The sequence below is a fragment of the Eretmochelys imbricata genome, chromosome 2 (assembly GCF_965152235.1).
Source record: "Eretmochelys imbricata isolate rEreImb1 chromosome 2, rEreImb1.hap1, whole genome shotgun sequence".
Classification (NCBI taxonomy): Eukaryota; Metazoa; Chordata; order Testudines; family Cheloniidae; genus Eretmochelys; species Eretmochelys imbricata.
This window is the reverse complement of record NC_135573.1, coordinates 82,601,853-82,626,032: the sequence shown is the minus strand read 5'-3', so window position 1 is coordinate 82,626,032 and position 24,180 is coordinate 82,601,853.

The following is a 24,180-nucleotide window of genomic DNA, read 5'->3' as shown; positions in this document are numbered from 1 at the left end:
TCCTGTTTCCTGCTGCTTCCCTGAACCCACTTGAGAACAGGCAGTCAACTGAAGTAGTAGGAGCCAGTTAGGCCCTTAAGATTCAGGCCCTGCTACCAGCCTGCTTATTTGTCCCCTTCAACTGAGTGTTGAGAGCCACTATAACTGGCACAGAACAGCAATCATGAGTAAAAGAAGAAAACGCCACTCCGGAGCAGCATTCAGAAAAAGAAAGACAGCAAAGGAAGCTTTTCTATCTAAGCGGGAAGGAGCTCTCCTGAGATACATAGACACAAATGTTCACGGTGAGCCTTCCGGCCCCAGTGAGGATGTGAGTGGTGAGGAGATGCCTGATCTTCCAGTTAGTCAGAGTGCAGGTGACCTGGCAGCTACTGTAGCATCCATATCTCCATCTCAAATGAATGTAACCATGCACATTCCAGAAGAAAAGCGTAGATCAGAGAAGAGTGTGGTGGAGGCGCAAGAAACAGCTGCTGCTGAGTTTAGTTCCTTAAGTCGAAATGATCCATGACTGTGGACCCACTTGAACAGTAGCCTGAGGGACTTCCTTGTACTGCATGGACCAGAACAAGTGAAAAACTTCATGTTTCCCAAAGACAATGAAAATAGAAGTTTCCATGCAACACATTACTGGCGTGAAATCCCCAATGGTGACAACATGGAGAGAGGCCATGGCTTATGTACTCAAAAACCCAGAATGCTGCACACTGTTTTTGTTGCAAACTCTTCCAGTCTAATGTTCCAGCCACATTGGGTTCTATAGGAAAAAAGGACTGGAAAAATCTGGCTAGGTAAATCTGGCTTGCCATGAGAAGGCAGCAAATCACCAGAGAGCATTCCATAGGTGGAAAGAGCTTGAGATGAGACTAAGGTTAACGGCCACCATAGATGATCAGCATCAAGAGAAGATTGCATCAGAGTCTCTTTACTAGCAAAATGTTCTGAAAAGGCTCATTCCCATTGTGAGAATGCTTGCTACCCCAAACCTAGCACTGCGTGGCACTTCAGATCAGCCAAACATCCTTAAAATTGTGGAGCTGATGGCTGAGTTTGATACTGTACTCCAGGAGCATCTAAGAAGAGTCACCACCCAAGAATTGTACAGACACCACTACCTTGGAAAAGCCATTCAAAATGAGATCATACAGTTACTGGCAATAAAAGTCAAACAGAAGATTGTGGTAGATCTGAAGTCAGCAAGATATTACTCTGTTATTCTGGACTGCACACCTGACATCAGCCATACGGAACAAATGACTAATGGTGCGTTTTGTAACAACAATAGAATCTAGTGAAAATGTCCCTGCAATAGTGACTGTCAGAAAATTTTCTGACAGACAATAAATTCTAGACTTTATTGACATTGATGATACTACATGAGCTGGTATGACAAATGTGCTCCTTAAAAAGCTGGAAGATACAGGAATTGCGATAGCTGACATGAGAGGTCAGGGCTATGATAATGGTGCCAACATGAGAGGAAAGAACAAAGGAGTGCAGACACAGATCCGAGAGTTAAACCCTCAAGCTTTTTTTTTTTTTTTTTGTCCCGTGCAGTTCTCATTCATTGAACTTGGTGGTCAGTGATGCAGCATCAGCTTCTAGTGAGGCTGCTGAATTTTTTAAATGTAATTCAAAGCATCTATGTATTTTTCTCTGCATCAACTCATCGATGCCAAATTTTGAAGCAACATCTGGGAACATCCTCTCTGACACTGAAACCACTAAGTGCCACATAATGGGAAAGTTGAGTGGAGGTGATAAAGCCTATCAAACACCAAATTGGGAAGATAGATGATGCCATAGTTGCCGTTATGGAGGAAAATGCTATGGCAGGAACTGTTCATGGGAGAACAGTGGCAGAGGGAAATGGAATCACCAGAAACATACATAACTTCAAATTTCTGTGTGGCTTAGTGTTGTGGCATGACCTACTGTTTGAAATAAATGTAAGCAAGCGACTCCAAGGTGTTGACCTTGATTATATCTGGAGCAAAGAGAAAACTGGACAAAGCAAAGTCATACCTACAGTCTTACCGGTCAGGTGAGGGATTTCAAAATGTTCTGAAGAGTGCACAGAAGTTGGTAGAGGAACTTCACACTGAAGCTATTTTCCCACCCATTCAAGAATACAAGGGTCACCGAAGAAGAAGACATTTTGATTACGAGGCATGGGATAATCCCATAAGAGACCCCAAAAACAATTCAAAGTTGAATTCTTTAACCAGGTGCTAGATTGTGCAATACAGTCAGTTGAAGAACGTTTCATGAAGCTCAAGGAACACAGCAGTATATTTGGGATGTTGTATGATATTCCAAAACTCCTCACTGTACCTGAAGAAGACCTACACCAGCAATGCAGGGCACTAGAGACAGTGTTGACACATGATGACATGTGCGATATTGATGTGAGTGATTTAGGTGATGAACTGAAAGCCCTTTCAAGATACATTTCAGCAGGATCAACTCCAAAGGCTGTTCTGGAAAATATGTGCACAAATAAGATGACCACCCTCTTTTCAAAAGCTTTTGTTGCTCTGTGCATACGTCTAACACTTCCTGTAACAGTTGCCAGTGGAGAACGCAGCTTCTCCAAGCTGAAGTTAATAAAAAACACATTTACGCTCCACAATGACACAGGAGAGGTTGGTCAGCCTTGAAACCATCCCAATAGACCATGAGCTGGCCCAGACTGTAGACTTCAGCAGGAAGCCGTTTAAATCTTTGCAACCAAGAAGGCACGGGAAGGACCACTTTGATTATTCAAACAGATAAAAATACCAGTGTTTACTATGCAGACAAGAAAAGTTACATTTGCTGTTCAGGCGTCTGAAAGTTAAGTGTTACTTAAAATTTTTGAAGAAGGCATTTTAAGTTGTTAGTTCTCCTTTATTGGGGAAGATAGCAGAGCAGTACCATGAGAGGAGTAGAACAGGAAGAAGGCAGAATTGAGACCTTTCAAAGTTTTGGCCCAAGCAAGGGGGCGTCATTTGAGCTCCCTGCCTCAGGTGCCAAAATTTTGTGGGCCTGCCCTGCCCAGCCTCCCCAGGTTTTATGGCTATTCTGGCTGCTTATGGGCTCTCTTGGACTTTTTACTGTTACAACCTCATCCCCATGATGATTTTTCTGTTGGGGAAGCACTGTGCTCTGATTCCAAAAAGACAGATGCGCAGGACAGAGACAGATGTTCCTCAAAACGGTGGTGGGAGGGGGAATCAAGAACTGTATGCAGGTCTGGTACAATGACAACATGTGATTAAATAAAATGCTCAGTATTAATCTGTTGTGGATGCTGCCATCTCCAGAGTTTTCTTTTTCTTTGACATCCCATAGCCAGAAACAGAACAAAACAAAAGTGGACAAAACCCCTTTAAAAGCAACATAAGACAAAACACTAAAGCATTTATCCAGCACACTAACAAGAATCTATTTATATATTTCCACCATTGTGTTGTATCTTCATTCTTCCTCAAGACATTTATTTGCAAGTGCGCAGAACTTGATTTCTATATCAAACATTGAGATCAAATGAGAGATGAATTATGTTTTGGCCAAGGCTTTGAGGGGTCACCCCACATCCTGAGAATAGTCAGTATAAAGAGGTGGGCCACACCCTATAACCTATGACACTACTTCACATTATATATACTAGTCACTATTGTTTTCATTATATGATCTTCATCCAGAGCTTGAACTCTGGTTGACTGTGAAGTTTATATAGGAAGAAAAACAGGCAAGCAGAGATCAAACAGCTCTGAAGGAATTAAAAAACTCCACAGATAATCTTACCTTTTACTTTGAATTTACCAATACATTAACAGTTATATCTATGCATATGTCAAACATGATTACATACAAAAATCTCCTATTTTTTAAGGTTTGCAAAGTCAAACTCTTGAAAGTTAGAAAATGCCAGATTTAAGGTTGCTATGCCATCTTAATTCTGCCCACTAGAATGTCCAGTCTGTGCAGTGAATGAGGCTGGGGTCTGTGAGGAAAATAGTATGTGATCATGTGACTAAATGCTATATCAAAATGAATATGCACCTCCACCAAAAGGTGTGAGGCTTCTGGTTTCTCTCTTCAGGAGGTATGTGGTAGGTATAAATACCCCCCCCCACACACACACACACACTTTGGATAGGGTTCTAACACACCACTGCTCTTCACTTAAGCTTGATAAATACAGGAAGTACAGATCATTTAGGAAAAAACAAACATCCTGAACACAATGCCCCTCACTCTGGCCCACCCTTCCCTCAGGATTCCTTTGGGGACCATCTGCTTTCAGGTAGGCAGGATTCCCTCTGCCTCATCAGGCTCCTGCAGCAGCTTCCCTCATGTTGAGCTGGTGAAAAATGGCCAACAGGTCAGCTTCTACCCAAACTTCCTATGTGTGCCCTGTGTCTTCCCCCTGTGAGTCCTTTTATAACCTTTCAGTCCCTCTGAAAGGTGACTACTGCATCAGCCTCCTCAGGTGATCCCAGATCTCTTCCAGGTGACCCCTCATGTTGATAAATCAGTTTTTCTTGTTTGGAGCCAGTCCATTATCTAGGTTGTTTGTAGTCTAATAGAGGACCATCCCAAGTTAACAACCTTCTATTGTCAGCTCTGTATCACTGTGCCTTGAAACTTCCGTCCCAACATGGAGGTTAAAGTAGAGTGGGAAAGGCAACTAGCTCCCACATTCAAAATAGAGTTTGTAATTTCATAAAGATACCTACAAAGAGCTCATAATCTCCCACAAAAGAAATTTTACAGACAGATTTCTAAATAGTGTATGTTTGTCACAGGGTCCAGGTGCTAGGTCTGGGTCTGGGGAGTGATTGGGGGGCACATGGTCCAGCTCCAGCTCCCCCTGTTTCCCCACTAAAGCAACTGCAGCAACAATCAGGCTTTCCCAGTGCAGTCAAAGCCTAGCTCTTTAAAATGTTCATGTACACTTATTATTTTAGCATGCTGCCAAAACTTTCCTGAGGAACACCAGCAAGAGAAGGGAAATGGTGATTTTTAACAGTTTATATTTCAGCCAAATCTGAACTGAAACTCCTGGAACAAAGAAAAGTTACTTATCTGGCCCATGCCTGCTAAAAAAAAATTGAGGTGTTGGAACTTCCCCCCAAAATGTCAAATATATTTTATAATGGAAAGTGTTAGGCAACCTAGTTATATATAAATAACCTACATTGAATTGTAATTATCTGCAATTTAGTGCACTTGCTGAAAGAATAGGAAATTTTTCCATGCTTACCTAAAAACTTCCTTTCTTTGAGTGGAAGGCCTCAGATCCATTACAATGGGTACTTCAGCCTGTTTGCAGCTTGGGGGCAAAAGCAGACCTGTCAGTCACTGTCAGCAGGAGAATGCCCCACCTCCTGAAGTCCTCTCCAGTTGAGATAACTTCCACAGGAAGGATAATTAAAATCTATTTATTAAATTACAGATGGTCTTAAATATACTTTAAGGAAAAATAATTTATCCTACTGCAGAGCATTGTAAATTCTACCTCATGACAAGAAACCCCAAACTCAATTTCCATCTCTGTTCTGGATGATCCTTTTTTCTCCAAGATGGGTCGGATCTGCGGACCTTATTACTCGAAGAAAAGAAACTTTCAGGCAAGCACAACCACATTTTCCTTTTTCTCTTCATGCAACATTTGACAAACTTATGTCCGTCTAGCAGATCTCAGTACAGGAGATGTAATTATGGTCCTCTGAGATTGTCAGATTGTTCCTAGGACCTGCAGTTTGTTTCTTAGCTGAAGGAGGAATATTTCTTGCATTTACTTCTTAAATGAACACTAGAATAGCTGTGAGGACTATCTGTCTGAATTAGAAGTATGGTACTGGGTCTTGTTAGAGAAAGCTCCCAACTTCAAATAAAAACCTCATCTGATGGGAGATAGGAGCCACTGGGAGGCCTACTCTAATGGAAAGGAAATATTATGGTACTAGTTGTTCAACCTTGGTAGTTCTGTAAGGAGCACAATGCGGGTTCAAGGTTGTGCTCTATGACCTTGAGGTTGGAATCAAGTTGATGCCTTAAAAGATCATTTAATCTTGGGACTTGTCTTTCTTAGTGGCAATTCATAGTCATTCATGCTGAATAGTCAGTGGGCAAGAGACTATGATTGGCCTCACTAACCCGCAGGCTCTAAAGTCAGTTACCTAGGCTGTGTAAGACCCAAGTTCTAAACCTGGTCCCCTAACTATTTAATTATTATCTCTTACATTCCAGATGAATACTTTCAGGACCGGCTGTAGCCACCAGCAAAGCAAGCACATCCTTGGGGGAGCACATTTCCAGGGGCGGCATTCCGGCCATCCTTTTTTTCCCCTGGCCCCGCTCAGTCAACCAATGAGCCCCTATGTAGGGTTGGGGGTCGGGTTCAGCATGGGGGTCCCAGCCCGGGGGTGGTCCCTGCCTTGGCCCCCTGCTGTCAGGGGAGTGGGGCAATACGGCTCCTCCCCCCCGCCCACCCCTGCCTCATGGGTCACAAGCAATGGAAGAGCTGGAGCCGAGTGGAGCAGAGCCTGGGATCGGGGCAGGACCCGCGGCCAGTAAGGGACCCACTGCCCCGGGCGGCTTGGCACTGGGCGGGCGCCCCTGGTCTGCCCCCAACCCCGCGGCTGACCCACCCTCCCAGCCACTCTGTCGGTTACTGTCCCCTCTGCGGGGCTGGGTCTGGGTCTGGGTCTGAGATCAGGCTGGGGGCCCCAAGCACCTCACTCCAAACACTGCTATAGCATTACGCATTCTTTTAACATTACCAGTATCGGTGGCTTCTGGTGAGCACAGTTTCTTAAAACTGAAATTACTAAAAAATTATTTGAGGTCCACCACATTTCAAAATCGTTTGTCAGGACTTGCATTAATTTCAGTTGAAAGGACCATTGCAAAAAATTTAGATTTCACTGAATTATTAAAAGACTACGCAAGTATAAAAACCATAAAAAATCAGTTCATATAAATTCTTTTAATTTATGAGAAACTGGGTGCACCGGAAGACACTAACGTTTTTCATTACAGTGTATAGTTGAACCCAAATTGTTTATAGTTGTGATTTTGTTAAAATTAAATGAGTACACTCATAGGAAATTGTTTTATTTCACTAACTGCAAATTCTCTGTTTTCATTTTTTTAAATTTTAAACAGTCAAAAAACCAACCAACCAACCAAACAAAACATTGCAAAGTGCAAACATGTGTAAAAGACAAAAAAAAAAAAAAAAAAGGGTGGGGGGGCTGCCAAAATTTGTTTTGTTTGGGGCTGCAAAAAACCTAGAGCCAACCCTGAGTACCTTAGCCCCAGGGCTAAATCTTATAAAGGAGGCAGAGCTACCTTTCTTTTGTTTTGTTTTGCTTTTGTCAAAATGCCTGAAATCAAAACAAAATTTTTCGAGTCAGGTCAAAATGAAATGTTTAAATTTGATCTGACTCAACATGTTCGCTTTTTGATTCACTGAAAGTTTTAGAAAAATTTCATGTTGGTTTGATCCAAAACAAAACTTTTTTCAGTGTTTTGGAATTGCCAGCAAACTGAAAAAATCCATCATGTTCCCAGCTTTAACAGCAACCTGAAACAGAAGCTAGGAACAATAACCTGGATATTAGGGCATGGTGACCCATGGCAGCAGCTGAGGCCAACAGCCCAATATTTTCTCAGTCTTTTAGGTGTGGCAGAAAATCACCATCCCTGTATTACACTTTCCCAGGGTGCATGAGAAAGACTATATAGCTATAAGAAAAGGAGTACTTGTGGCACCTTAGAGACTAACCAATTTATTTGAGCATGAGCTTTCGTGAGCTACAGCTCACTTCATCGGATGCATACTGTGGAAACTGCAGAAGACACTATATACACACAGAGACCATGAAACAATACCTCCTTTTGAGCATGAGCTTTCGTGAGCTACAGTTTACCTAGGGCAGCCACAGACCTCCAAAGGAACTCACAACACTGAGGCTGTCTGTCAAGTCAATCAGTATTTGATTCCCTAACCCTGATTTTGAATGCTGGCTTTTGTACCCTAAAGAAGGAAGAATTTCCAGTGCTGGTGGTGGAGTTGTATGTGTGGCTCGAAGAACCAGCCTATGTATATGTTATGGTCTTTACCACATTAAGGTGCCATGCTGCACTCTGGGAGGGTGAGCGGGGGAGCCTGGCACTAATGATTATCCCCTATGCTGTTCTTCTCAAAGTCAGCAGGGGAACCAAGTGCTGATTTTATTGTTCATTTATTTCCTCTTTGGGAGTTTCACCCCACAATTCTGCTTCACAGGATGGAAAAATTGGTTCAGAGATTGTTTTGAAAACATTTCAAGTGGCTAGCAGTCTCTCTTCAAAGAAGCGGGACCTATTTGTCTCCCCTTCCCTACATGGGCCCTTTCTGTGTCTCTCAAGGAAGATAATGGCCTGGGGCTCAAGGATGGGCTCCTCAGAAGCTCTTCCTCCTCTCCACATGGGCCAGATAGGTCTCTGTTTCCTCTGGAAGTCAGCCTGGATTCTGAGCAGGGATCGTGGGAGAGAGGTCTGCTATAGAGATGGAAGCAATGGGAGAGAGCTGGGCCCAAAGGCCCCTTACTGCACTCTAGCATTGGGAGCATCTGTGCTGTGCACATTGTCCTCCACCTGCAACCAATGGAGAAACGATGGGGCAGGGGAAGGAGGCAGCTCTGTTCTGCAGTCAGAGGCATGACTGCTGGTGCAGGCTATTGAGACTCAGGCAAGATTTTTCATCTGGCGCACTGACCTTTGGCTTCACTCCCCTCATGGAGACGCAGTGGGGGCGCTGCTTGCCCCTGGAGCCAGTTCATTTCCAATCCAGCCTGGCTCCAAGGGGAGAGAGGGCACCAATGTAACCCAGTCCAGACTGGGCTATGAGGGAAATTGTGCCCTGCCCAGAAAGCCAGCTGATCCCCCAACCAAGACCCAGGCCCCATGGAAAAGGACGCCATCTGATTTGTAGAGGGGTGAAAAGCTGGACATGGGTCAGGAAAAGTTTAGATGGGGACAAGGAGTCTATTGAGATATGGACTGGAGAGTTGGGGAGATAAAAATTGTGACTTGGAGTCGGAGGAGTCAGAGTTGGAAGACTAGGAGCTGGGGTGGAAGATGAAGCTAGGACTGGGAACAGGGGTGGTGGGGGGAGGCAGGAAAACCTGGGGCTTTTTGGCTTGGAAGGTTGGAACTGGCTGGAAAAGGAGACTGGGTCCCAGTGGGGAAAATGGGGGGCAGGACTGGGAGCCAGCTAGCTGGGTGGGGAGAAACACTAAGACAGGACAAGGAGCTGGGGAAAGGAGGTAGACTAGGATTGGCTTATCAAGAAGACTAGGAATCAGTATGGGCAGAGGGATGGGAGACAGATCTGACAAGGAGCTGGGTTACAGAGGAAGAACTAGGACTGGCTGGGTAAAGAGATTGGGACAAAGAGCCAGGGAAGGGGGAGAATGAGACAATGAGCTGGTGATGATCGTGTGGAGGGGGGACTGCAATTGGATTAGGAACCTAGGGAGGGAGACTAGGACAAGGATTCAAACTGGATGAATAGCTTAGAGGGGATTAGCTGGGCAAGGAGATGGGGCAGGAAGTGATCATTGGGACTGGTTGGGCAAAGTGACAGGAACTGGGATGAGAAAATTGAGGAGTGGAGACTGGGACTAGGAGGCAGGGGTGGGGAAGAGAGAGGACTGAAATAGGGATGATTTGGAGCAGATCAGGCAAAAGAATCTATGCTCACTTGAGCACACTCTTCTCCAGAACCTGGAATGGAACCCAAGATTTCTGAGTCTCACCATTCTTCTTCAAATATATGTGAAACCCAGTGGTAAGGCGTGAGTCTCTTCCCTTCTCATGTTGATCTAGATCAGTAATGCTCAGACTGCAGCTCGGGAGCCACAAGTGGCTCTTTAATATATGTCTTGTAGCTCTTCACAGCATGATATTAAAACACTGTGTGATTTAATTAACCAGTCTAAGTTATTAACCAATCAGGATGTTTTGAGTATATTATTAACCAGTTATCAATTTGCACTAAGTTATTCCCTTATTTGCTGCAAGAATAATACTTATATAAAAACTAAATGTCATACTGTTTAAATATGAATAGTAGTCTAGTAAATGAAACAATGAATTCACACTATTGTGGCTCTTTGGGTAATGTTGATCACTAATTTGGCTCCTGAAGCACTGAGGTCTGAGTATCACTGATCTAAATGAGGATGACATTTTACTATTGCTACCATTAGTTCAAGTGGCAGATCTAAATGTTCCAGCTCCACTGATGACCAATGATGGAATGTCTGTATTTCCAAGTTTTCTTTTTCAGAAATATAGGAAATTACACACAAAAAGATATGTGAAAAGAACATTATTAAGGTTACAAAATCAAAGCACCCAAAAATTAGGAAATATCTGAACTACAGTTTCCCTGTAGAACACCTGCCTCATTTGTTGCAGAAGTTGGAAGTTGCTTAACTACTGTGCTTGCAAGGAGATGGCGGGCCTAAGCCTGTTCCCAGCTAAAGGCCCTCCTCTTCAACCGAGGAGGAGGGGCCATTGAACCCAGGCCACAAATAAATACAGGGGAGAATAAATGAAAAAACAGGGATGGGAGTGAAGGTCAAAGGGAAACAATCAGGGAACTGGAAAGGGATATTGAACAGAGAACCACATCAGCTCCTACTGCTCCTCAAAGAAATCTAAGGAGTCAGTGGGCACCACTCAGAGGAACTCTGCTCAGACATTTGACTTTGCAAGGGATCAGAAATAGACTCCACAGTCACAGGGCACCCCACCCCCCAGCTTCCTTCTCTTGGAGTGATGGATGGCCATCTTGGCCAGCAGCAGGAGGAGGCTGTCAAGGAATCCTGCATCTTTGTGTGGCCATAAATGGGGTGTGCATACATGAGGAAGTGTAGGGAGAGGTGCAGACAGAACCTCAGTCAGAGGTTCTGGAGTAGCCAGAAGAGAAGCTGCAGTCTTACACACCTTACATAGACGTGCACCAATGTCTCCCTCTTGCTGAAGGAGGGACAGGTGTCAGGCGAGGTCATGAACCACACCAGGTACACACCTGTGTTCACAGCTCCACAGAGGAACCATCAACTAATAACCCTAGCGAGGTGTGGAACCAGAGTGGAGTATAGACAGGCTCCCTGCGGCTCCTCTCCCTTCTCAGGGGGCAGCAGGTCCTGCCACTTGGAGATGGGGTGGGACACGAGAGTGAGGAAGTGGATGGCATGAAGCACAAGTGTTTAGAGATGTTTCCTGGGCATGGTTTGGACACAGAGCAGCTGGATGTTGTTCAGACGACAGGTTATGTATCAGAGATGCCAGGAAGACTTATGGGGCAGGGAACTGATGATGAGTTCCAGAGGGCCATGGGTTAATTAGGGAGCATCCTCCAGCAGTGCCTGCTCAAGGAAAGTGAGAGAGGCGGGAGCCAAGGCTGTACTCACCTCCTGAATCACATATGGGGGATGTGCAGGGTAGACAACCCATACACTGGCTGAGCACTGCGGCGTCTGATCAGTCCTTCCAATCATAATCCAGCAAGTCTCCGGGTCTGGTGGTCTCAGCCAGGACCAGCCTCCAGTACAAGGAAGTTTTGTAGTGAATGACAGGGATTTATAGGAAGAGAAAAGATGATCTCATGGTAAGGCTGTTGAATGCTGCCCTGGAGAACTGGATTCTATCCCTGCCTTTGCCACAGAGTTCCTATGTGATGCTGTGCAAGTCACAAACCAAACTTTTCACTGGTGGTCACTAGTTGTGTGTTCCTCATTTTCTGAATGCCCAACTTGAGTCCCTGTTTCGTAGAATTGCTGAGCGCTCTGCAACTGCAACTGAAATCAACGGGAGCCGTGCTTTGAATAGACAGCATGCTATTTAATGCTAAGTACTCTGAAAAATCAGGTCCTAGTTATCCCAAATTGGGCACCCAAAATTAGTGGAAACTTTTTACCTTGGGTCTCTGTACCTTAGCCCCCCCATCAGTAAAATAGGGATAATATCCCCTCACCTCACAAGGCTGTTGTGAAGGTAAATTAATGTTTGTGAAGCATTCGGATACTATGGTGATGAGTACCATAGAAAAGCCTAGGAAGAAATTAATAACTCTGTCTTCTGATAATAGAGCTTGCACCACTGGCAGATCAGGCATAGTGTATCTCAACTGCACCAGAGTCCTGGCACACTCCCTGCTCACACCCTTGGACTGTGGTATAGGTGTGAGCAACTGGGGTAGTAGATGGCTATCCCACTTCAGCCAGATTTATACCAGCAGAGGTTTCCTCTGCACAGGGGGAATTCTACTGTGGGAATCTCCAGCCAGTTTGAGTTCACTGGCCACTGCATAAGTGTAGCAGAGTAACCTGGCAGACTGAACAATCTGTCCCTTAGGAATACTGAAATATGAATGTTAACTTCATTACCTTGGTTTTTCCTGTCTTGTTTGGTTACTTTACACTAACTCCAGCATCTGGAGCCACTTTGAGCAGCAGAAGGAAACATTTTCCTCTGATAGAAGCAGAATATTTTTTAAGTAGCTATTAATAAATCATCATATGAAAGGTTTATCTTAATATAGCTACATGACCTGAATCCATTAATTCCAGTTAATACATTCAACTCAAGTTAAAGATGTAAACTGATTCCTGGACTTGCCCCCTAACACTTCAGCCCCCTACCCCCCACCTTCACTATTCATTAATCTAGTGTCTTTATCTGAAGGCTGAAAACACAAAAGAAACAAACATCCTCCCTTGGTGTTCACACATGAACTGCTAGAAGAGGGCCTCATCTTCCCTGATTGAACTAACCTCGTTATCCCTAGCCTGATTCTTGCTTGCATATTTATACCTGCCTCTGGAAATTTCCACTACATGCATCTGATGAAGTGGGTATTCACCCACGAAAGCTTATGCTCCAATACGTCTGTTCGTCTATAAGGTGCCACAGGACTCTTTGCCGCTTTTACAGATCCAGACTAACAGCTAACCCTCTGATGATTGGTTAATTAGTTTTCCACATGGGGAAAGCAAACAAAGCTGATCTCCATGCCTGGGAACACTTGAAGGGCAAGCCCACTGCAATATGAAAGCAATGGTCAAAGTTGAAAAGATGACCCTATCCAAAGGGGGCTGATGTGGGAGGCAACGTTTTCAGATAGACCACATTGTTGCGGTCAGATCCATTGGGGGTTGCTGCCTGAATAACTTCATAGCCCCATATTGGTAGTTCACTTGGTATCCTTTAACAGCCATGGTCTTCATTGCCTCTGATTCCTGTCTTCCACATAAAAGACAGTGAGGATTTCAGTAGTGAGGAGATAATTGAGCAGCCCTATAAACCTATGACCCAGACAGAAGATTGGAAACAAATGTACATGCTGTAATCTGAATTTAATTGGGGAGTGGTGAGGGAGAGTCCATCTTGATTTTGTCCTTACATTTAGCATGCGTACGTTTTTGTTCCCTATGTTTTGATTGGAGCTGGGATTAGAAATTGACCTGAACTAAAACCTCAGATTTAACTCCCTACTACCAACCATTGTTCCAAATTTTAAGTCCAAATTTGTATCAAACAGCTAGATTCACACAACCCTGGACTTTGGAGAAAGTTCAGATTGGATTTTGTATCTGAACCCTTAGCTTCAAGCCCTTCTCTATCTAAAATTAACACCCTCAATAATATAGTGCATACTAAACAAAAAAATCTTTGCACAGCATCATTATCAAGATATCACTGCAATGCTAAGACACAGTTAGTCAGAGGCAGTCTTTGTTAATTAACCGCTGCTATAGAGCTAGCACAGAAGAGAACATTTTGTTTTCAAGTCCTATTAAAAACAGCTAAATTTTTGTTGGCAATGCAGACGTGGTTTTAATTCTAAAAATAGATGTTTAGAAATCAGGAATTTATTTATTGGATAAAACAATTCTAAGACAAGTTTTCTCCATATCTCATTGAGATCCCACAAAATCCTCTACTTCCTCCTATTTTACTCTCCCACTTGCATTAAGACATATTCCATCTGTCCCCACAAAGGTTCACAAATGGAGAAGAGCCCAGAAAACATTCCCTACCCACTCTTGGACCCCATGCCATGGCTAGACACAGTCCTAGTCCTTGAACACATGATGGACAAACGTTGCTTGAGGCTGCCATGGACAGTGTCACTAGTCTCCTGAGATGGAGATGTGAGGTCATATACCCATTTTCCTGTCACACAAGTAAGTGGCATTGACAGTGCATAGTGTTTTGGGGAGAACCCCTCGTCCTTCAAGAGTTTGTAGCAGAGACTGCTTCGTGTGTCTGCACTCCTCATGTCGTGGGGCTGTGCTGTGAAGAAAAATCAAATTCTAAAAATGTGGCCTCGTTTTCTTTTCATTTTCACTTAAATAGATATAAATAAGAAGTAACTTAATTGAAATCTATGGAAATGCTGTGAAAGGAGAATCAGGCCCTAGGTATAAGCAGCATGTAATTCTATTACTTTTGAGACTGTACAGAGCTATGAAGATATTAATCTATTACTAATAATATTTTATTATAATTATTAAAGTTCTTTGAGGGGGGTCAACAAACATGTGAACAAGGGGGATCCAGTGGACATAGTGTACTTAGATTTCCAGAAAGCCTTTGACAAGGTCCCTCACCAAAGGCTCTTAGGTAAATGAAGTTGTCATGGGATAAGAGAGAAGATCCTTTCATGGATTGAGAACTGTTAAAAGACAGGGAACAAAGGGTAGGAATAAAGGGTAAATTTTCAGAATGGAGAGGGGTAACTAACGGTGTTCCCCAAGGGTCAGTCCTAGAACCAATCCTATTCAACTTATTCATAAATGATCTGGAGAAAGGGGTAAACAGTGAGAGGGCAAAGTTTGCAGATGATACTAAACTGCTCAAGATAGTTAAGACCAAAGCAGACTGAAGAACTTCAAAAAGATCTCACCAAACTAAGTGATTGGGCAACAAAATGGCAAATGAAATTTTATGTGGCTAAATGTGAAGCAAGGCACATTGGAAAAAATAACCCCAACTATACATACAATATGATGGGGGCTAATTTAGCTACAACTAATCAGGAGAAAGATCTTGGAGTCATTGTTGATAATTCTCTGAAGATGTCCACACCCTGTGCAGCGGCAGTCATAAAAGCAAACGGGATGTTAGGAATCATTAAAAAAAGGATAGAGAATAAGACAGAGAATATCTTATTGCCCTTATATAAATCCATGGTATGCCCACATCTTGAACGCTGTGTGGTCCCCTCACCTCAAAAAAGATATACTGGTATTAGAAAAGGTTCAGAAAAGGGCAACTAAAATGATTAAGGGTTTGGAATGGGTCCCATGAGGAGAGATTAAAGAGACTAGGACTTTTCATCTTGGAAAAGAGGACACTAAGGGGGGATATGATAGAGGTATATAAAATCATGAGTGGTGTGGAAAAAGTGAATAAGAAAAAGTTATTTACTTGTTCCCATAATATAAGAACTAGGAGCCACCAAATGAAATTAATGGGCAGCAGGTTTAAAACAAATAAAAGGAAGTTCTTCACTCAGCGCACAGTCAACTTGTGGAACTTCTTGCCTGAGGATGTTGTGATGGATAGGACTATAACAGGGTTTAAAAGAGAACTGGATAAATTCATAGAGGTTAAGTCCATTAAGGGCTATTAGCCAAGATGGGTAAGGAATGGTGTCCCTAGCCTCTGTTTGTCAGAGGGTGGAGATGGATGGCAGGAGAGACATCACTTGATTACCACCTGTTAGGTTCACTCCCTCTGGGGCACCTGGCATTGGCACTTCAGTAGACAGGATACTGGGTTGGATGGACCTTTGGTCTAACCCAGTATGGCCATTCTTATGTAAGTTCCTTACATTAACTGGCTTCAAAGATAATAAAGTCTTAATTATATATGCTGCACAGTATTAGTGAAGTTTACTGCTGATGTGTACAACATACACAAAAGTACATTATGTCGAGACTTTAAATTTAGTTTGGACCACACAAAAGATATCTTTTTAAATAATAATGTGACAACAGACCTCATTCCAGAACAGATGAAGAGCTAATTTTTTCACTGATCCTAGATTTGGCTGACTAGACTTAAATGTGACCCAAGACATTTCTTGTTTCTTTGGAAACTACATCAACATACTTGGGCTGGAGATGTCACAGTTAGAGAGAAACTGGTGTTTCTACTAAAATAAAACAACCCCCCCCCCCCGGCTCCATGTTTCTTTTTTAAATAGAAAACTAAAAATTTTCTATGTAGCTGTATTTTTTTTCAGGCTGAGCAAACTGCAGCAAATTCAAAGGTAGTGGAAACAAGGGGTCATCTGGGCTAGGCCAGAAAAATTAACTATTTGGTTTTTATTGTAAAAAGTTTCTTCATATTAATATCATTTAAAAGAGCCTGGCTATAAATTAAAAGCCAAGTTTAACCTTTACTTTGGTTTTGATTTAAAAACAACAACAATTTTCTTTTAGGAATACGAGACTCATGTTTCAGCAGTGGGCGAGAATAATAATTATAAAACAAAAAGGACAAAAAATCAGAGCTATGCATTTGCTGGATATCATTGCCACAGGATCAGATCTTGTGAGATAAGTGCCCTCATTAGGAACTGTATAGGAGTTGAGGGCACACCACACATTGCAACAGCTGAATAGCCCCTGGCAAAATCAGGCCTGTGCCATGTGAAATACATTACTTACATTCACTCAGAAAGCTCCATTTGTTTCCAGCAATCTGAAGTCTTTCCTAATAACATAGTGTTCTCTGATATGAGAACAATCTCACCCCAGTAAAACAGGACTCTAATACTTAATATGAATAGAACAGACCTCTGCTTTATATAGCGATTCTCATACTTGACATCTGAAAAGGCTTTAAAAAGAAATGTGTTAGGCCTGGTCTACACTATGAGTTTATGTCGGATTTAGCAGCGTTAAATCGAATTAACCGTGCACCCGTCCACACAACGAAGCCATTTTTTTCAACATAAAGGGCTCTTAAAACCAATTTCTGTACTCCTCCCCAACGAGGGATTAGCGCTGAAATCGACATTGCCGTTTCGAATTAGGTTGGTGTGGATGCAATTCGAAGGTATTGGCCTCCGGGAGCTATCCCACAGTGCACCATTGTGACTGCTCTGGACAGCACTCTGAACTCGGATGCACTGGCCAGGCGTACAGGAAAAGCCCCAGGAACTTTTGAATCTCATTTCCTGTTTGGCCAGGCGAGCTCATCAGCACAGGTGACCATGCAGTCCCAGAATCGAAAAAGAGCTCCAGCATGGACCGAACAGGAGGTACTGGATCTGATCACTGTATGGGGAGAGGAATCTGTGCTATCAGAACTACATTCCAAAAGACAAAATGCCAAAACATTTAAAAAAATCTCTGAGGCCATGAGGGACAGAGGCTACAGCAGGGACGCAACACAGTGCCACGTGAAATGTAAGGAGCTCAGACAAGCGTACCAGAAAACCAAAGAATCAAATGGATGCTCCGGGACAGAGCCCCAGATGTGCCGCTTCTACGCTGAGCTGCATGCAATTCTAGGGGGGGCTGCCACCACTACCCCACCCCTGTCCGTGGATTCCGATGATGGGGTACTCTCCGCCATGCCTGAGGATTTTGTGGACGGGGAAGATGAGGAGGAGGAGAATGAGCTTGAGGAGAGCAAACGGGATGTTAGGAATCATTAAAAAAAGGATAGAGAATAAGACAGAGAATATCTTATTGCCCTTATATAAATCCATAGTATGCCCACATCTTGACTACTGTGTACAGATGTACTGTGTACAGCACACCATTCTCCCCGACAGCCACGATCTTTTTATCACCCTGACTGAAATACCCTCCCAACCCAATGAAACTGGAGAAGGGACCTCTGGTGAGTGTACCTTTTTAAATATAATACATGTTATAAAAGCAAGCGTTTTTTAATGATTAAGTAGCTCTGAGGACTTGGGATGCATTCGTGGCCAGTACAGCTACTGGAAAAGTCTGTTAACGTGTCTGGGGATGGAGCGGAAATCCTCCAGGGACATCTCCATGAAGCTCTTCTGGAGGTACTCTAAAAGCATTTGCAGAAGGTTTCTGGGGAGAGCAGCCTTATTCTGTCCTCCATGGTCGGACACTTTACCACGCCATGCTAGTAGCAAGTAATCTGGTATCATTGCATGACAAAGCCTGGCAGCGTATGGTCCCGGTGTTTGCTGGCATTCAAGCAACATCCATTCTTTATCTCTCTGTGTTATTCTCAGGAGAGTGATATCGTTCATGGTAACCTGGTTGAAATAGGGGAATTTAATTAAGGGGACATTCAGAGGTGGCTGTTCCTACTGGGCTGTTTGCCTGTGGCTGAAAAGAAATCCTCCCCGCAGTTAGCCATGTGGTGGGAAGGGGGACCCATTGGCACTGAACTGTTTGCGTTTGGCTAGCAGGGATCTTCCTTGATACCAGCCACGCGGTGGGGTGAGGTATAAAGCAATCATCCCAGAGAATTGGATGGGGGGAGGGGAGGGTTAATTTGGTTTCTGCTGCTGCAGGTTAACAGGAAAGCCGCAGCACTGAATGGCCAACTCAACGTGCTTTGCTTGGTATGGGAGAGGAGGGCGCTGCTGTTATGAAGTTGCAGAAGCCGAAAGACGATGGCTTACCATGGCCGCCTGCAAGCCGAATTCTGTTGCCCGTCCCTGCGTGTGTGATCTCTAACACCAAAGCCGCAGGCACCCAATATAAGATGCAAAATGCGACCTTGTACCAAAATCACACGTGCTCTGTAATGTGAATAGTGTTGTTCACCATGAAAGAGTATAGCCATTGTTCTGTAAAATGTATCTTTTTTAATACTTCACTCCCTTTTTTTCCTCCAGCAGCTGCAAATGTTTCAAGCCTCCCTCCTCCGTCCCAAAGGCTATCTCAGATAAGGCGGCAAAAAAACCGCACGTGCGATGAAATGTTCTCTGAGCTCATGCAGTCGTCTGGCACCGACAGAGCTCAGCACAATGTGTGGAGGGACAGAACAGCAGAGTAGAGGAGAGTGGCTGATGAACGTGAGGAGTGGTGATGGCAGGAAGATCAGAGGAGGCATGAGGCAACGCTGGGGCTACTGCGGGATCAAACGGACATGCTCCGACATCTGGTGGAGGTTCATGAACGGCAGCAAGATCATAGACTGCCACTGCAGACCCTGTTTAACTGCCCTCCCTCCTCCCCAAGTTCCATAGCCTCCTCACCCAGACGCCCAAGAACGTGGCGTGGGAGGCTCCAGGCACCCAACCACACCACCCCAGTGGACAGCCCAAGCAACAGAAGGCTGTCATTCAAGGATTTTTAAAGGGACCTTTTCCTTCTCTCCTACCCTCCTCCCACACCTCACCCGGGCTACCTTGTGAGTTATCTCCCTATTTTTATAATCAATTAATAAAGAATACATGTTTCTTAAATGATAGTGACTTTATTTCCTTTGCAAGCAAGCTGGGATTGAAGGGGGGAGGGAGGGTGGCGTACAGGGAATTTAGAGGGAACCAAGGGGTCAGGTTTTCATCAAGGAGAAACAAACAGAAGTGTCACAGAGTACTCTGGCCAGTCATGAAACTGGTTTTCAAAGCTTCTCTGATGCGCAGCGCTTCCTGCTGTTCTCTTCTAACTGCCCTGGTGTCTGACTGCGTGTATTTAGCAGCCAGGAGATTTGCCTTAACCTCCCACCTCACCATAAACATCTCCCCCTTACTCTCACAGAGATTGTGGAGCACACAACAAACAGCAATAACAATGGGAATATTGGTTTCGCTGAGGTCTGAGTGAGTCATAAACTGCGCCAGCAGCCCTTTAAATGTCCAAATGCACACTCTACCACCATTCTGCACTTGCTCAGCCTATAGTTGAACAGCTCCTTACTACTGTCCAGGGTGCCTGTGTACAGCTTCATGAGCCAGGGCATTAAGGGGTAGACTTGGTCCCCAAGGATAACTATAGGCATTTCAACATCCCCAACAGTCATTTTCTGGTCTGGGAAGTAAATCCCTTCCTGCAGCTGTTTAAACAGACCAGAGTTCCTGAAGACGCGAGTGTCATGAACCTTTCCCGGCCATCCCATGTTGGTGAAAGTCCCTTGTGATCCACCAGTGCTTGCAGCACCATTGAAAAGTACCCCTTGCGGTTTATATACTGGCTGCCCTGGTGGTCCGGTCCCAAGATAGGGATATGTGTTCCGTCTATAGCCCCACCACAGTTAGGGAATCCCATGACAGCAAAGCCATCTACTATGACCTGCACATTTCCCAGAGTCACTACCTTTGATAGCAGGAGCTCAATGATTGCATTGGCTACTTGTATCACAGCAGCCTCCACAGTAGATTTGCCCACTCCAAATTGATTACCAACTGACCAGTAGCTGTCTGGTGTTGCAAGCTTCCACAGGGCTATTGCCACTCGCTTGTGAACTGTGAGGGCTGCTCTCATCTTGGCATTCTTGCGCTTCAGGGCAAGGGAAAGCAAGTCACAAAGTTCCATGAAAGTGCCCTTATGCATGCGAAAGTTTCAGAGCCACTGGGAATCATCCCAAACCTGCAACACTTTGTGGTCCCACTACTTTGTGCTTGTTTCCTGGGCCTAGAATCGGTGTTCCACAGCATGAGCCTGCCCCAGTAACACCATGATCTCCAAATTGCTGGGGACCGCGGTTTTAGAGAAATCTGTGTTCATGTCCTCATCATCACGCTGCCATCGCCTCCTCACCTGGTTTTTCAGGTGCTGGTTCTGCATAAACTGCATGATAATGTTTACAATGGTCATAACTGCTGCGGTGAGCTGAACGGGCTCCATGCTTGCTGTGCTATGGCGTCTGCTCGGGCAATCCAGGGAAAAGGGCACAAAATGATTGTCTGCTGTTGCTTTCATGGAGGGAGGGAGGGTTGACTGACAACATTTACCCATAACCACCCGCGACAAATTTTTGGCCCCATCAGGCATTGAGAACTCAGCCCAGAATTCCAGGGGGCAGCGGGGACTCCAGAAACTGTGGGGTAGCTATCCACAGTGCACCGCTCAGGATGTCAACGCTTGCCACAGTACTGTGGATGCACACCGCCAAATTGATGTGCTTAGTGTGGACACATGCACTCGACTTTATACAATCTGTTCCCCAAAATCGACTTCTGTAAAATCGGAGTACTTTCGTAGTGGAGACATGGCCTAAGATACTAGTTTATTTAGGCACTTATCTGGGCCCTATCACAATAGCATCCAATTGCCTCCCAAGTATTTAATAATTAGAATGTGCTCAGCAAGAGTTCACACACAGCCTTGGACATTAGAAAGTATTTTGACGAGAAAGGGAAAGTTGGCCAGGACACAGTTAACCACCTTTGCTCCCTATTCAACCTAGAAGTAGAGCTGGGCCTTTGAATAAAACTCTGTCCTTGAGACATCATCCACTGCTCAGATTTGCTGATGTCAACAGGGTCTAAACTCATCTCTCTTTAAAAGCTATTGGCTGTCAGCCAGTCTAATCACAGAGAAGATTGTTCTCTTTTTATTATTCTGCTAGTGTGGCATAAAAAAAACGCCAAAGCTGCTTCTAACTTTATTGCAATTATCGTGATTTGGGCCTGGGAAGGCCTCTGTAGTTTGAATACTATGACAAAGTTCCTCCTCTATCTTGGTGGGTCTTGCGCTTATTGGCCGATTTGCTCACCCTGGAGATTCACGGCAGCCCTCAGTTTGGCCGTTTTTGTGAACCCACAGTCCAGGTCAACTCCTCCTGTGTCTGATCAGGAGTTGGGAGGTTTGGGGGGAACCTGGGCCTGCCCTCTACTCCAGGTTCCAGCACAGGGCCCTGTGGAATGCAGCTGTCTAGAGTGCCTCCTAGAACAGCTGTGTGACAGCTACAACTCTCTGGACTACTTCCCCATGGCCTCCTCCCAACACCTTCTTTATCCTCACCATAGGACTTTCCTCCTGGTGTCTGATAATGCTTGTACTTCTCAGTTTTCCAGTAGTATGCCTTCTCACTCTCAGCTCCTAGTGCCTCTTGCTCCCAGCTCCTCACATGTGCACCACAAACTGAAGTGAGCTCCTTTTTAAACCCAGATGCCCTGATTAGCCTGTCTTAACTGATTCTAGCAGCTTCTTGATTGGCTGCAGGTGTTCTAATCAGCCTGTCTGACTTAATTGTCTCCAGAAAGTTACTGATTGTTCTGAAACCTTCCCTGTTACCTTACCCAGGGAAAAGGGACCTACTTAACCTGGGGCTAATATATCTGCCTTCTATCACTCTCCTGTAGCCACCTGGACCAACCTTGTTGCAATACCTTACCGGAAAAATTGAGATGGAGAGTCAGTCTTTGAAAACACTAGATATATCCCTTGTCTGTACTTACATTTGCTTTGGGATAGATAATTTCACTGACGGACAAGGAATTCCAGTTTAGGACAGCAATTGTAACAGTAAAGCCCCATCACTAATTATTCTGTAGTACCAGCAGTGAGTCTGATCCCAAGTCCTGCTGTTAGACTGCCCCACAACTAAGCCATCTTCACATTGCAGAGAAACATTTTATTTGGATTAAATATGGGGAATACTGTAAATATTTTACACTTAAGAGTCCTTTAATCTCATTTGTTTTGCAGGAAATGACTTGACAAGTCAAAAATACTGCAATGATGTAGCAAAGTCTTCTTTGGGAAATGGGTTCCTAGGCTTATGGCATGGGGCAGCTGTTGATCAGTGGGTAGGCCAGACTTCTTTACATTAGAAGTGAGTAAATCTTAGTCTCAAACCCTTTGAGTGGCTCAGGCATGGTTTTTGAAGCTTCCTTAGTCATTGAGAAATGTGCTGCCATAATAAATCCCATATAAATAAATGATTGGACTTACTCATACTTTAACTTCCACAGCACTGAGCACATGTAGCCTCTAAACCAGGGATGGCCAGAATCATTGACCCTCCGAGTCACATATGACAATCTTCAGAAATTCGAGAGCCAGGGCTATCTGTTAATAAAAACTCTTTTTTGTTCCCTTTAGATAAAAAGTGATACTAGCTTGTATGGCCTGCCAAAAGATACAAGAAAATGTGTCTATTGATTTTTCTTTTAGCATTTTAAAGATTTCTACATTTTTAAATTATATTTTTGCTTTAAAAGAGAAGTCTGGTCACAAATGCAGTTTTGGCATGATAAGGACCCTCACTGCTCTGACCAAATAGTATGAGGTGTAAAACGTTATAATGTTTAATAGATTGCAGATGTATTCTACACGGATCACTGTTTCTGAAATAAACATTAAGCCATGATCGCTCCAGTGTATAATCTAAGCAAGGTTAGGCTACTAGTTACATGAAAAGCATGCAAAGAAAACTTCATGTCTTGTAGGAAGTTGTGTTGGTAGTAATCAATTAATTACAACAAGCTTCTCTAGAAATCAATACACAGGTATGTTATTTACCCTCTTTCTCCAGTAAGAAAGCACACCATTGTTGCAGACACAGGGTATGTCTACACTAGCCGCTGTTTCGGTGGGCAGCGATCGATCCAGAGGGGGTTGATTTATCACATCTAGTCTAGACACGATAAAACGACCCCCCAGTGCTCTTCCATCGACTGTTGTACTCCAGCACCACAAAAGGCGCAGGCAGAGTCAACGGGGGAGTGGAAGCAGTCGATTCATCCTAGTGAAGACGCCACGGTGAGTAGGTCTAAGTAAGTCGACTTCAGCTACTTTATACACGTAGCTGAAGTTGCGTAACTTAGATCAATCCTGCCCCCCTCAGTATAGACCAGGCCACAGTGTTACCCCAGCCCTATTCCCACTCTACATCAACAGCAATAAATCCGACATTAAAATGGACAAGGCCAAATACAATATGGTTGAGCAACACTAGGTGTCACTGTCATCCTATATTTAGGTGTGTTTGCAGCCTATTAGATACTTTAACAGTTGACAATCTATGATCAAAAACTTTTTGGAAGAAACATTGTGGCTATACAGGGCTGTAACATCTATAAAAACCAGACATGTTAGAAAAAGAAGGGTTATTTACTAGTAATTGTTGTTTGAGAGTTGCCCCTGCAAATCCACACTTATGAGAATCTAAGGCCTCTAGCATTGAGCTGCAGAATTCTATTAAAAAAGCCCTATCTGCTGGGGGAGT